General features: G+C 40.9%; 1 protein-coding gene across 1 annotated transcript in view; it reads right to left on the bottom strand.

Moving 5' to 3' along the window:
- Positions 1-14,786, bottom strand: part of nalf2 (NALCN channel auxiliary factor 2) — a 46,691-nt gene that overhangs the window by 4,116 nt on the left and 27,789 nt on the right. The window lies entirely within an intron of this gene.

Genomic DNA, 14,786 nt, shown 5'->3' with positions numbered 1-14,786 from the left:
GGCAGCAGGATGAGCCAGAGCCTCTTTCACAGCCATTATATTTATCACGTGGTCGGCCTCCCATCAGTGTAGTACACACAACACTACAACCCTCTTTTGCTCTATTCACAAGAGGATAAGATGATGCTTATCCAGTGACACATCAACCCAAAGAGATGGGGGTTAATCTAAAGGACTAAAGTCACCTGCCCCACCAAGAATAAACATGGTAGATCGCTAAAGGAGGAGGATACTCAACAGATACTCAATTATTTTCTCGCACAATTAAAACACACTACATTACACACTATTACACCTTAGTCCAAATGTTCAGTATGTCTTCCTCTGCGTGCTTCCCTGGTTCACCTTTCAATTACAAACTCCTGAGAGACACAGATATGAGAGAGGAATTCCCTGACTACATTTCCATACACATTAACCTGCAGTATATTGCTGACAGATGGTACGCTGGAATTGTGTTTCCAGAATGACAAAGACCATCTAGGGACTCAGCAACATCCTCAAGAACAAGGGGCCTCAGAACTGAACTCATCTGAATAAATAAGTTCAAGCCACAGAAGTTGACTCTGTAACATAAGATGATGTTATCAAACACTTTTGTACTGTATGTACAACCTATTGCAACACAATACTAATCCTGTAATAAGAAATATAATACTTGAGAGATGAGGGGATTAGAATAATAAATGGTGTATCTCATCCATTCTTACCAAATGTTTTACTGTATGTCTACTTTCTCCCTCTTAGGGTAGAAATCATGAATAATATTCCAACATTCGTTTCTGACATGTTTAGCATTAAAAGCTACTGAAAAGCACATGATAATAAACCCTAGTGCATGGTGACTGACAGTAGCTGGCAGAGAAAGGAACCAATGACGGGAGGGATAAATAGATTTTAGGTGTAATCAATGAGCCTCCAGCGAGCACTGATTCATTCAATCTCAATCTGGGATTAAGCTCAAAACTCCTTCATCCTCTTCTTGCGATGCCATGTCTGCAATCTGTACAAAGACTCAATTTTATAAGGTTGAATTGGGGACAATTTAGCTTCACCGCACACAGCAATCAAAGATGGCGACTGTCACATTCGTGCCAAATTCAAACCCTGTTCACGCTTGTGTGCGCTCCACTAAATTATGAAGTTCCCCAATTTTGCTACTGATTTTAAACACGTGTCTATGAAATATCAGTTCTGTGTAATTCGAGTGGAGTTCTCTCCTCCAACTGGTGCATTTATTTGGAGTGCATTGTGTTTGTCATGTATTGACACTGCTTTCCCCTATATAGTCATGGAACACTGGTCACTTTAGTCATTTGTACATACTGTTTTACCCACTTTATATGTATACTGAGCAAAAATACAAACTCATCATGCAACAATTTCAAAGATTTTACTGAGTTACAGTTCATATAAGGAAATCAATCAATTGAAATAAATTCATTAAGTCCTAATCTATGGGTTTCACATGACTGGGAATAGATATGCATCTGTTGGTCATAGATACCTTTAAAAAAGGTAGTGGCATGGATCAGAAAACCAGTCAGTATCTGGTGTGACCACCATTTGCCTCATGCAGCGCAACACATCTCCTTCACATAGAGTTGATCAGGCTGTTGATTGTGGCCTGTGGAATGTTGTCCCACTTCTCTTCAATGGCTGTGCGAAGTTGCTGGACATTGGCGGGAACTGGTACACGATGTCATAAACGATCCAAATCATCCCAAAGATGCTCAATGGGTGACATGTCTGGCGTGTATGAATAACTGACATTTTCAGCTTCCGGGAATTGTGTACAGATCCTTGCGACATGGGGCCGTGCATTATCATGGCGGCGGATGAATGGCACGACAATGGGCCTCAGGAACTCGTTCTGGTATCTCTGCGCATTCAAATTGTCACCGATAAAATACTAATTGTGCTTGTTGTCCGTAGCTTATGCCTGTCCATACCATAACCCCACCGCCACCATGGGGCACTCTGTTCACAACGTTGACATCAGCAAACCACTCACCCACACGACACACAATCCTGTCTGGGTTGGCGCCCCCCCCCTTGGGTTGTGCCATGGCGGAGATCGTTGTGGGCTATACTCGGCCTTGTCTTAGGACGGTAAGTTGGTGGTTGGAGACATCCCTCTAGTGGTGTGGGGGCTGTGCTTTGGCAAAGTGGGTGGGGTTATATCCTGCCTGTTTGGCCCTGTCCGGGGTATCATCGGATGGGGCCACAGTGTCTTCTGATCCCTCCTGTCTCAGCCTCCAGTATTTATGCTGCAGTAGTTTATGTGTCGGGGGCTAGGGTCAGTCTGTTACATCTGGAGTATTTCTCTTGTCTTATCCGGTGTCCTGTGTGTATTTAAATATGCTCTCTCTAATTCTCTCTTTCTGTCTTTCTCTCGGAGGACCTGAGCCCTAGGACCATGCCTCAGGACTACCTGGTATGATGACTCCTTGCTGTCCCCAGTCCACCTGGCCGTGCTGCTGCTCCAGTTTCAACTGTTCTGCCTGCGGCTATGGAACCCTGACCTGTTCACCGGACGTGCTTGTTGCACCCTCGACAACTACTATGATTATTATTATTTGACCATGCTGGTCATTTATGAACATTTTAACATTTTAACATTTTGACCATGTTCTGTTATAATATCCACCCTGCACAGCCAGAAGAGGACTGGCCACCCCTCATAGCCTGGTTCCTCTCTAGGTTTCTTCCTAGGTTTTTGGCCTTTCTAGGGAGTTTTTCCTAGGGAGTTTTTCCTAGCCACCGTGCTTCTTTCACATGCTTTGCTTGCTGTTTGGGGTTTTAGGCTGGGTTTCTGTACAGCACTTTGAGAATATCAGCTGATGTACGAAGGGCTATATAAAAATAAATTTGATTTGATTTGATTTGACACTGGTACAGTTGAAACCGGGATTCATTTGAGAAAGGCCTGTGAATATTTTGTTATGATGATAGTCTGCTTTAGCCATTGTAGGCTATAATGTTTGTCTCTGTGTTGGGTAAAAGAGGCTACTAGTTAATTGGTCAAGAGCACCCCTACCCATTGTGGTTTAGCTCACGACGTGGCACCAGGTATTTCTACCTACTGTAGCTCCGCCAGTCTTCTGTAGTGTTGTTTGAGAGTGTTGATGTGGTAGGCCACGTTTGTTGCTATGCTCATAGCCTGATTCTAGGCCAGATCTAGTTTGGATTATTTTAGGTTTGATTTGATTTTGATGTCAGAACCTGTCAAAAAAATATAATTGTTTGTGTGTTTTTGTAAGTACTTTCGCTTATTTTGCGGACATTATTATTTATTCTGACCACCGCTACAATTGAATTGTGAATGAAATCAGATGTTTTTCCTTTTCTTATCCTTAGCCTGCCTCCCCGACCGCAAGACACGTTTACCTTTTCTAATTGTAAAAACAGCTGGAGCATTATAGCACTTGGAGATTTTGGATAATGCCTCTGGAAAACTTATATCTAGTAACATTAAGTTGACTTATCTCTGTAACAATATCACAATGATGAACGGACACAAAGAAAATGCCACCTATGGCCACCCCTGAGTTCACTACCAACACTGTGTCAAGGCCAGCTTGATTGATGCTGACATACAGTTGAAGTCGGAAGTTTACATACACCTTAGCCAAATACATTTAAAAACTCAGTTTTTCCACAATTCCTGACATTTAATCCTAGTAAAAAGTCCCTGTCTTAGGTCATTTAGGATCACCACTTTATTTTAAGAATGTGAAATGTCAGAATAATAGTAGAGAGAATGATTTATTTCAGCTTTTATTCATTTCATCACATTCCCAGTGGGTCAGAAGTTTACATACACTATTAGTATTTGGTAGCATTGCCTTTAAATTGTTTAACTTGGGTCAAACGTTTTGGGTAGCCTTCCACAAGCTTCCCACAATAAATTAGGTGAATGTTGGCCCATTCCTCCTGACAGAGATGGTGTAACTGAGTAAGGTTTGTAGGCCTCCTTGCTCATACACGCTTTTTTAGTTCTGCCCACAATTTTTCTATGGGATTGAGGTCAGGGCTTTGTGATGGCCAGTCCAATAGCTTGACTTTGTTGTCCTTAAGCCATTTTGCCCCATCTTTGGAAGTATCCTTGGGGTCATTGTCCATTTGGAAGACCCATTTGCGACCAAGCTTTAACTTCCTGACTGATGTCTTGAGATGTTCCTTCAATATATCCACATAATTTTACTTCCTCATGATGCCATCTATTTTGTGAAGTGCACCAGTCCTTCCTGCAGCAAAGCACCCCCACAACATGATGCTGCCACCCCCATGCTTCATGGTTGGGATGGTGTTCTTTGGCTTGCAAGCCTCCACCTTTTTCCTCCAAACATAACGATGGTCATTATGACCAAACAGTTCTATTTTTGTTTTATCAGACCAGAGGACATTTCTTCAAAAAGTACAATCTTTGTCCCCATGTGCAGTTGCAAACCGTAGTCTGGCTTTTTTATGGCGGTTTTGGAGCAGTGGCTTCTTCCTTGCTGAGCGGCCTTTCAGGTTATGTCGATATAGGACTCGTTTTACTGTGGATATAAATACTTTTGTACCTGTTTCCTCCAGCAGCTTCACAAGGTCCTTTGCTGTTGTTCTGGGATTGATTTGCACTTTTCGCACCAATGTACGTTCATCTCTAGGAGACAGAACACGTCTCCTTCCTGAGCGGTATGATGGCTGCGTGGTCCCATGGTGTTTATACTTGCGTACTATTGTTTGTACAGATGAACGTGGTACCTTCAGGCGTTTGGAAATTGCTCCCAAGGATGAACCAGACTTGTGGAGGTCTACAATTTGTTTTCTGAGGTCTTGGCTGATTTCTTTTGATTTTCCCATGATGTCAAGCAAAGAGGCACTGAGTTTGAAGGTAGGCCTTGAAATACATCCAATTGACTCAAATTAGGTAAATAAGCCTATCAGAAGCTTCCAAAGCCATGACATAATTTTCTGGAATTTTCCAAGCTGTTTAAAGGCACAGTCAACTTAGTGTATGTAAACTTCTGACCCACTGAAATTGTGATACAGTGAAATAATCTGTCTGTAAACAATTGTTGGAAAAATTGCACAAAGTAGATGTCCTAACCGACTTGCCAAAACTATAGTTTGTTAACAAGAAATTTGTGGAGTGGTTGAAAAACTAGTGTTATTGACTCCAACCTAAGTGTATGTAAACTTCCAACTTTAACTGTAGATCTACAGCACTGACCAACAAAATTGTAGGACAAAAAATTTGTGGACTCCTCTTGCCAAAGCAAATTGCACAAGGTACAAAAACATAACAGAAGCAATGGTTTAAGTTGCATTTTGGCCTAAAGTTAACTTTAAATGCTGCACACAGTTGGATGAAGTCTACTCTTCAAGCTAATTGGGGGCTCTTTAATGTCTGCTTTTTAACAACCTTTCCATGGATTTTCTCATGACATCAGAGCTTTGTCTGCCTTTTTTATTAGGCCTATTAAAAAGTCTGCCCTCGGGTGTATTCATCAGTCGGATTCTGTTGAAAACATTTAGTCTGTTGCAAAAACGTTTAGCAACAGAAACCGTTTAATATATGAACCAAACGGGGAGGGACCTACATTCATTTGTCTAATAGAAACTGTTGTTTTCGTTGTAAAACTTTTAGTCAACCGTTTACTCCAAACGGAAAACGTTTTGCAATTAAAACAACAGTTTCTATTAGACAAATGAATGTAGGTCCCTCCCCGTTTGGTTCATAAATTAAACGGTAAACAGTTTCTGTTGCTAAACGTTTTGCAACAGACCAAATGTTTTCAACAGATCCAACTAATGTATACACCCCTGGGCATCCCCAGTCAGTCGACACCACCCTTTTGAAACCAAGCCTGTCTTCCACACAGCAATCCTTTGCACAGTTAGAGACCACACAGCTTGACATGGGTAGTCAAGTCCTATAAAATATCTGTTTTGATTGTACTTCTTTGGGCACGTCTTTGCACATACTGCTGTATAGTCTACTACAGTCTTTCAGTCAATGCAAAAGTTGCCTGCAGTATTCTTTTCACCAGCAGATGTCCTCACTGCTACACCGAAATCCTGTTTGTGTCACCAGAAATCATACAGCATGGTTAACACCCAATGATTCAAAATGATTTCCTATAAAATGTGAAGAATCACAAACCCATAATTTATTTTCCAATCATAATAAAAATACCTTAATTAAACAACCTTTAGTGAGTTTGATGTGAACAGTTTTAACAGTCAGAAAGCAATCAGTAATTTTATAGAGCAGTGTAATTGTTTGAGATGGCTTTCAGAGTGACAGCATTACATTAATGCATTGAATTCCTGGTCAAATAGACTGAGTACATTATGAGCCCAAACCCAAATCATTAAATTATGTTCTACATAAAGGTGATAGTCTGCCTGCTAGAAGAGCTAAAAGCTAGCTTGATTTTGATTGTGGTCTTTCACAGACCCTAGGAAAGCAGATTGTGCTAACCTGACAACCTGGCTTTGTGTGGGTCTCAGACTAAGGAGTGTTAGCCGCTTGTCTGGCTCTGAATGTGGGCCTGTTAACCTGGCTGGCTGGCTATCCTTATACAGCCCAATGAGCTGGCTCTATGCCCAGCCCGGCAGACAGACCTACAGCACAGGGCTGCTCTAACAGGCTGGAGACAGTCAACTGCATGAGACCAATGATGTTTCAAGTGCTCAATAGAAAAACGCAAGAGACAGTGAAAAGAAGCCTTCTACCACTCCTACAGTTTTTCACATGCTGCCGTAACGTGTTTCCATTCCTGTACAGAGTGTAGCTAAAGTGCAGATAAGTGATGTATTTAATGTAAGCTCTTTTAAAATGTGTGACAGATGTCTTGCGTATGCAGCAACAGTCTAGTATGCAAAGGTGAGGTAGAACGTAATGAGTCATATTCACTGTCTGCTGCAGGTCCTATATTTGGCCAGGACTGAAAGTGATGAGGAAAGCATCCAGAGCAGATTCAATTAAAGCAAAGTACGTCTGCACCATTTTAATCACCTCGTTAAGCATGGTGTTAAGCAGGTATCTAATCATGAACCTTTTGGAGTCAGTGGTGGAGCCAGTTAGCAGCCAGCGTCTCTCAGAGCAGATGTGATTTGCAATATTTTTTTCTCCAAGATAAGACCATAACTACCTCAATGTCGGGATAAACAGGCCACAGCAAGCCAAAGCAAAACAAGCCCTTTCACATCCAGGTGGCAGAGTGGTCTTCTGTAGCTCAGTTGGTAAAGCATGCGTTTGTTACTTTCAAAGCCAGGGTAGTGGGTTTGATTCCTGGGACCATGCATACATAAGAATCTATGCATGCATGACTGTAAGTCACTTTGGATAAAAGCGTCTGTTTAATGGCATATTATATTTATTCAGGACCTCTTCATTTTTTCCATTTGTCAATTAGTCAACTCATGAGTTTTTCCATCAAACATATGCAGTAGTTATGCTTATTCATTTCACAGTGCAAGAACCAGTGTGAGTGCCTCTCCTCTCCACTCCTGCCACTACACAGGCAAACCTGTCATTATGCACAGCTCAGGAAAAGAGCAAGTTAAGAGCATGAGCCTCAAAGGTTCGCTTGGAGTTGCCAAAACAAGTCTAGAAATTCCTAGCATTATGGAGTGTGTTGTATTCAATTTACATACAGCATTGCCTACTCAATCTTCTACTATTTTAATTTTCCCTCCTATACTTTTAGCTAGGATACATTTTATATTTCACCTTCATTTATACAGGTAAGTCAGTTAAGAACAAATTCATATTTACAATGGCGACCTGTCAAACACATTAAAATGCTCCATGCCCGTGGAGCACCTGGCTTGCTGTTAAATCAATAGGTCGCTTGTTGCTAAGGGGAGGAACCACACAACTCCAAATTAATTGTTCCAAGAGAATCCTTTGGAGTCTGTAGCAGTTCTAACGAATGTGACCTCAGATCACACTCAGTTAGTACAAAATACAGACCAGTTTTAGTCCAACACATTTGAGACATTGACAAGCAATACCGTCAAGTATCTTATGTTGCAGTACTAACCAGTGGTAGCTTTAGTAGATCGGTTTAAGTATTTATGACCTATAGCGAATCTAGAATCCAAATAAACTTAGCTACCCCATAGGGCTCCCTTCGGGACAAAAGCTATACTGTATGTTATGGTAATATATTATTGAAGACGATCTTAAGAGCTCTCTCGCCAAAATAAATTCTCCTCGCTAAAGGGGATAGAAAGTCCTGCTATAAGAGCTCTCTTTCTTTCTGTATCTCTCTCCCAAATCTATTCTCATAGCTAAAGGGGTCAGGTGACAGTGGGCCTACACTGCAGCTCCATGGCAGCTGGGTTCCTTTTCAGTAACAGTGATGTGAAGCAATTATACATGTATAAATTAGGTGGAAATGGCCCAGCATACACATGTATCCTCTGAATAATCAGAAAGATCAAGTCTCACTGAAGACCTGGATCAAGGAACACCTTATTGTTGGAAAGAGAATACTGGCATGGGTCAGAGAAATGTATCAGGAGCTTCTGATGGGTCTAGTATGTTGAACATTATAACATAAGTTGATCACTTTTCCCCCCTGCATGACTATACTACTGGAGTTGTATTACAGGATAATGCAGTGCTAAGCACAATGTATCACATTAAAACATGATACACAGGAATGTGACACACAGGTCTGGAAGATAGACACCACAGTTCCTGATGGAGGCTTCCAGTCAGCGGCCAGAGTGGAGATACAGATACGATTAAGAGCAACAGATGCCCTAGTTTGGCCCTGTGTCTTCCATGTCGGTTGCCAATAGATGAGTCACTATGCTTTCTCTGATGTCTACTTGCAATAGTGCTATTCCCTTTTACAGTGCCTCTAGGAAAATAATATATTCTTCCAAGTGTATTGTTTGTAATAAACTGGTAATAGATGTGCTTTAGATATATCTTTCCCAAATATTTCAAAATATGCATTCAGACATTTCCATACACTACAACATGTACAGTAGCTAGATAGGGAGACCGGTAGGTTTCAGGAAGAGCCCTGATGTTCATAAAATGGTGCATCAAGTCCACTAATCATCTGTTGTAGGAAGTTCTTGTTCATCAACGTCCACCGCAATAGCCGGTGTATTAAGATGGTATAGTACCTCTGCTATGTTGTACTATAAGTAGCATTAAAAGCACAGACACACCTTTGGATGGAGGTTTTGATCTGTTGGTTGATTGGCGTCTACAGGAGCAGGTGTTTGTGGCATACTAATCTCAGATATCTATGAAGACTAATTTTAGGATTAACTGTGAAGTTTCTGTCAGAAAAAGCTAATTGCTGGAGGAAGAATCTTTATTTGACTGCTCCTGAATATTGTATAATATGTTGGCTACAGATGATATTGCTTCAAACAGTTGTGTTGGCTCAATCCTTTGGATGTCCCTCTGTTTTCTTATCTTAACTGTGAGATGTTTAATATTATTGACTCTACTTTATCTCTGAAGAGTAAAATAAAATGTCTTACACTTCATGGTAGAACTTCAAACGCAATGCACCCTACATTTTCCAGGAATAATTTCAGATTGAGTGGCGCCCATCTAAATCAATGTGACAGTTTATGCCAATTCTGGAATTTCTGATAATAACTTGAACAATCCTATCACCATTCACTACTTATCTCATCTGCACATGGTCAAAGTAGCTAAGTACCTGAAAAGGGACATTACCGGTAAACCCTTCAGAGGCTAGTTTAAATTGAAACATATCCTTTCTAATTGCGATTATTCTCTAAGCCATACAGAGGAAGGTTGCTAAGCACGGACTGTGGTATCTATGGTAACTGTCCCGTGGGAAGGCTAGGAGCTTGTGAACTGCCAACCCTTCATTTGGACACACTCAGCTGCCTGGACAGCTAAATAAAGACAGAGGAAACGGATCATGCAAACAGGGAGTTTCCTCCCACACATCACAGAATATAACACTGACTGACTGCAGCCATTTCATGGACAGAACATACCCAGGACCATGCACATGGAGGAGAGCAGCTTAGCACATGCCACACATGGCCTACAGTGATGTGAGAGGTGGGGTGGCAGCACATTATGACCAATAGTAATGGGAACTACATTTTCATGTCAATTAACACAGCTACAATGTTATATAACCATTGTCAAGATCTTTGGAATATCCTTGTGGCAAAGAAACGACACACACACACACACACACACACACACACACACACACACACACACACACACACACACACACACACACACACACACACACACACACAGGTGGACCTAGTGGTTTGAACATCAGACAGTTGCTGTTCTGGAGCAAAATATCACAGAATTTCATATCTGAAGATGCAGTCTAATATAACTGCTGCCCTCTGCCATACGAAGACATTCATGGGTGACAGTTCTACCTGTAATGCTGGAGTGTCCATAGATCATCAAACATCCCTGAATGGATTCATTAAAAAACATTAGAAATATGGCATTCTGACAAAGGTTATGGTTAATAGATTGCCATCATTTACTGTCAGTCCATTCCGCTAGATGCCACACAGAATAGTTGCAGCACAGAAGTAATAGTATACCGCTTCATGTTACAAATAGTGGCTTCATAAGAATTCAGTGTTACAAGTGATTTTAAGTTGTAGACAAACTGATTGGCTTTGGCAAGAAAATGATGAGGAAACAAAACGATCTGGACAGATGGAGTGCTGTCCCTTAAAGCAGAGGGTGGCTGCATGGGAGACGAGTTGGAGAGTACAGGTCTCCTAGGTGGGCACCAATCAGACAGGGCACCAAGACCTTGTGAGGGTCACACCAGCTGTGGGCAGAGAAGGCCATTATATACTACACTTTGTTATCCCGGGTGGCCTAACGCAGAGCAGTACCTCTTACTAAAGAGCCTCTGAACATTTGTTTGATTGTGAGACTATGTCGGCAGTGGTAGAGACCATTGGAGGAAGGGCCATGGTGTGTGAATGGGCAGTTGAAATGATGAAATCAGTGTAATGAACCCCTATAGAAAAACGCTCACACAAAATAATCAGCAGAGGGATCTCTGGTATACACTGGATAACTGGAGAATGGGAAATGAAGAGCTTCCCTGTGTTAACAGAGCTCATAATGGACATGCCAATTCTGGAGGGAGGATGATGATTCATTGAGTCATGGTTCTGGACATCTTGTGCAGGCACAGTTATGGGAAGAGGAACAGAGAAAGTGAGGTATCTTAATTCCTTAAATCCTTCTAGAAAGTCACATCTCCTTCCCCTGATATGCAGCCTGAGATGGAGAGCTGATTAAATACGCAATCCTCTTAGTTTAAACCTCCTCTCAGAACAAAGTCTGTGGACATGCCTAAATAATGGCTAAGTAAATTAGTTATATCTCACTTCCATTTGTTGTCTTACTTGACTACCAGTACATCAATCTCTCACCATTCTTTTTGAAACTGCCCTTAGACTTGGATAATGTGTCATAATTTCATTTGATAAAGTATCTTCACCCCTTTGATACAAAGTTATTTGTGGCAAATCTTAAAATAAATGCAGATGGATATAATTTTATTCAATAAAATGCCCTTATGCAACAAATTCAAAAAGTAAATTAGTCATCAGGTGTCCTCTGGAGTTTTGTTGAAACTTGAAATGCTGATGCCCAAAACCATTTTACAGTGCCTTCAGAAAGAATTCATACCCCTTGACTTATTCCACATTTTGTTGTGTTACAGCCCAAATTAAAAATCTACAAACAATACCCCATGACAAAGTGCAAACATTTTTTTTTTATTGTTTTTCAAAATTGAGTGAAAATGAAATGCAGATATCTAATTTACATAGAGTACCAGTCAAAAGGTTGGACACACATATTCATTCAAGGGGTTTTCTTTATTTTTTTCTATTTTCTACATTGTAGAATAATAGTGAAGACATCGAAACTACAAAAGAACACATATGGAATCATGTAGTAAGCAAAAAAACATATACGTAATATATATATATATATATATATATATATATATATATATATATATATATATATATATATATATATATATATATATATATATATATATACACACACACACACACATATTTTTTATATTTGAGATTCTTCAGTGGCCACCCTTTGCCTTGATGACAGCTTTGCACACTAGGCATTCTCTCAACCAGCTTCATGAGGTAGTCACCTGGAATGCATTACAATTAACAGGTGTGCCTTATTAAAAGTAAATTTGTGTAATTTCTTTGTGACAAGGTAGGGGTGGTATACAAAAGATAGCCCTATTTGGTAAAGTCCATTTTATGGAAAGAACAGCTCAAATAAGCAAGACATGAAGGTCAGTCAATGCGGAACATTTAAGTTTCTTCAAGTGCAGTCAGAAAAACCATCAAGCGCTATGATGAAACTGGCTCTCATGAGGACCGCCACAGGAAAGGAAGACCCAGAGTAAACTCTGCTGCAGAGGATAAGTTAATTGGAGTTAACAGCCTCAGAAATTGCATCCCAAATAAATGCTTCACAGACACATCAACTGTTCAGAGGAGACTGCGTGAATCCGGCCTTCATGGTCTAATTGCTTCAAAGAAATCACTACTAAAAGGACACCAATAATAAGAGGAGACTTGCTTGGGCCAAGAAACACGAGCAATGGACATTAGACCGGTGGAAATCTGTCCTTTGGTCTGACGAGTTCACATTTGAGATTCTTGGTTCCAACTGCCGTGTCTTTGTGAGATGCAGAGCAGGTGAACGGATGATCTCCGCATGTGTGGTTCCCAACATGAAGCATGGAGGAGGTGTGATGGTGTAGGGGTGCTTTGCTGGTGTCACTGTCAATGATTTATCTAGAACTCAAGGTACACTTAACCAGCATGGCTACCACAGCATTCTGCAGTGATACGCCATTCCATCTGGTTTGCTCTTAGTGGGACTATCAATTGTTTTTCAACAGTACAATGACCCAACACACCTCCAGGCTGTGTAAGGGCTATTTGACCAAGAAGGAGAGTGATGGCATACTGCGTCAGATGACCTGGCCTCCACAATCACCCGACCTCAACGCTATTGAGAATGTTAGGGATGAGTTGACCGCAGAGTGAAAGAAAAGCAGCCAACAAGTACTCAGCATATGTGGGATCTCCTTCAAGGACTGTTGGAAAAGCATTCCAGGTGAAGCCGTTTGAGAGAATGCTAAGTGTGCAAAGCTGTCAAGGCAAAAGGTGGCTACTTTGAAGAATCTATAATATATTCTGATTTGTTGAACACTTTTTTGGTTACTACATGATTCCATTCCATGATTATTTCATAGTTTTTAAGTCTTCACTATTATTCTACAATAAAGAACAACTTTTGACAGGTACTGTAAGTATTCAGACCCCTTTGCTATAACACTCGAAATTGAGCTCAGGTGCATCCAATTTCCTTTGATCGTTCTTGAGATGTCACTACAACTTCACTGGAGTCCACCTGACTCCAATTACATTTTTTTGGACATGATTTAGAAAGAAACACTCCTATCTATATAATGGTCCCAGTGCACGGCCGAGCAGAAACTATACCATGAAGTCCAAGGAACTGTCTGTAGATCTACAAGGTAGAATTGTGATGAGGTACAGTGCATTCGGAAAGTAATAAGACCCCTTCCCTTTTTACACATTGTTACTTTAAAGCCTTTTTCTAAAATGGATTCAATTGAAATGTTTTTCTCATCAATCTACACAATACCCCATTATGACAAAGTTTAAACAGGTATTTAGACATTTTTGGAAATCAGAAATACCTTATATAAAAGTATTCAGACTCTTTGCTATGACACTCGAAATTGAGCTCAGTTGCATCCTGTTTCCATTGATCATCCTTAAGATGTTTCTACAACTTGATCAGAGTCCACCTGTGGTAAATTCAAAAATGTAATTGATTGGACATGATTTGGAAAGGCACACCTGTCTTTTCAAGGTTCCACTGTTGACAGTGCATGTCAGATCAAAAACCAAACCATGGAGGTCGAATTAATTTTATGTTGAGATCCGAGACAGGATTGTGTCGAGGCATAGATCTGGGGAAGGGTACCACAAAATGTCTGCAGCATTGAAGGCCCCCCCAAGAACACAGTGGCCTCCATCATTCTTCAATGGATGTTGTTTAGAACCACCATGACTCTTCCTAGAGCTGGCCGCCCGGCCACTCTGAGCAAACGCGGGAGAAAGGCCTTGGTCAGGGAGTTCATCAAGAACCTGATGGTCACTATGACAGGAACCCTGGAGCTCTGTGGAGAACCGTCCAGAAAGACAATCATCTCTGCAGGACTCAACCAACCAGGCCTTTATGGAAGAGTGGCCAGACGGAAACCACTTAGTTGAAAGTTGCACCCGTAAAAACTAAAAACACTTGTCATAAGAAACTAGCTCTCTGGTATACAGAAAATACACGAGCTCTGAAGCAAGCTTCCAGAAAATTGGAACGGAAATGGCGCCACACCAAACTGGAAGTCTTCCGACTAGCTTGGAAAGACAGTACCGAGCAGTATCGAAGAGCCCTCACTGCTGCTCGATCATCCTATTTTTCCAACTTAATTGAGGAAAATAATAACAATCCGAAATTTCTTTGATACTGTCGCAAAGCTAACTAAAAAGCAGCATTCCCCAAGAGAGTATGGCTTTCACTTTAGCAGTAATAAATTCATGAACTTCTTTGAGGAAAAGATCATGATCATTAGAAAGCAAATTATGGACTCCTCTTTAAATCTGCGTATTCCTCCAAAGCTCCGTTGTCCTGAGTCTGC

The sequence above is a fragment of the Salmo salar genome, chromosome ssa13, assembly GCF_905237065.1.
Source record: "Salmo salar chromosome ssa13, Ssal_v3.1, whole genome shotgun sequence".
Classification (NCBI taxonomy): domain Eukaryota; kingdom Metazoa; phylum Chordata; class Actinopteri; order Salmoniformes; family Salmonidae; genus Salmo; species Salmo salar.
This window is presented reverse-complemented; position numbering and strand designations above follow the sequence as displayed.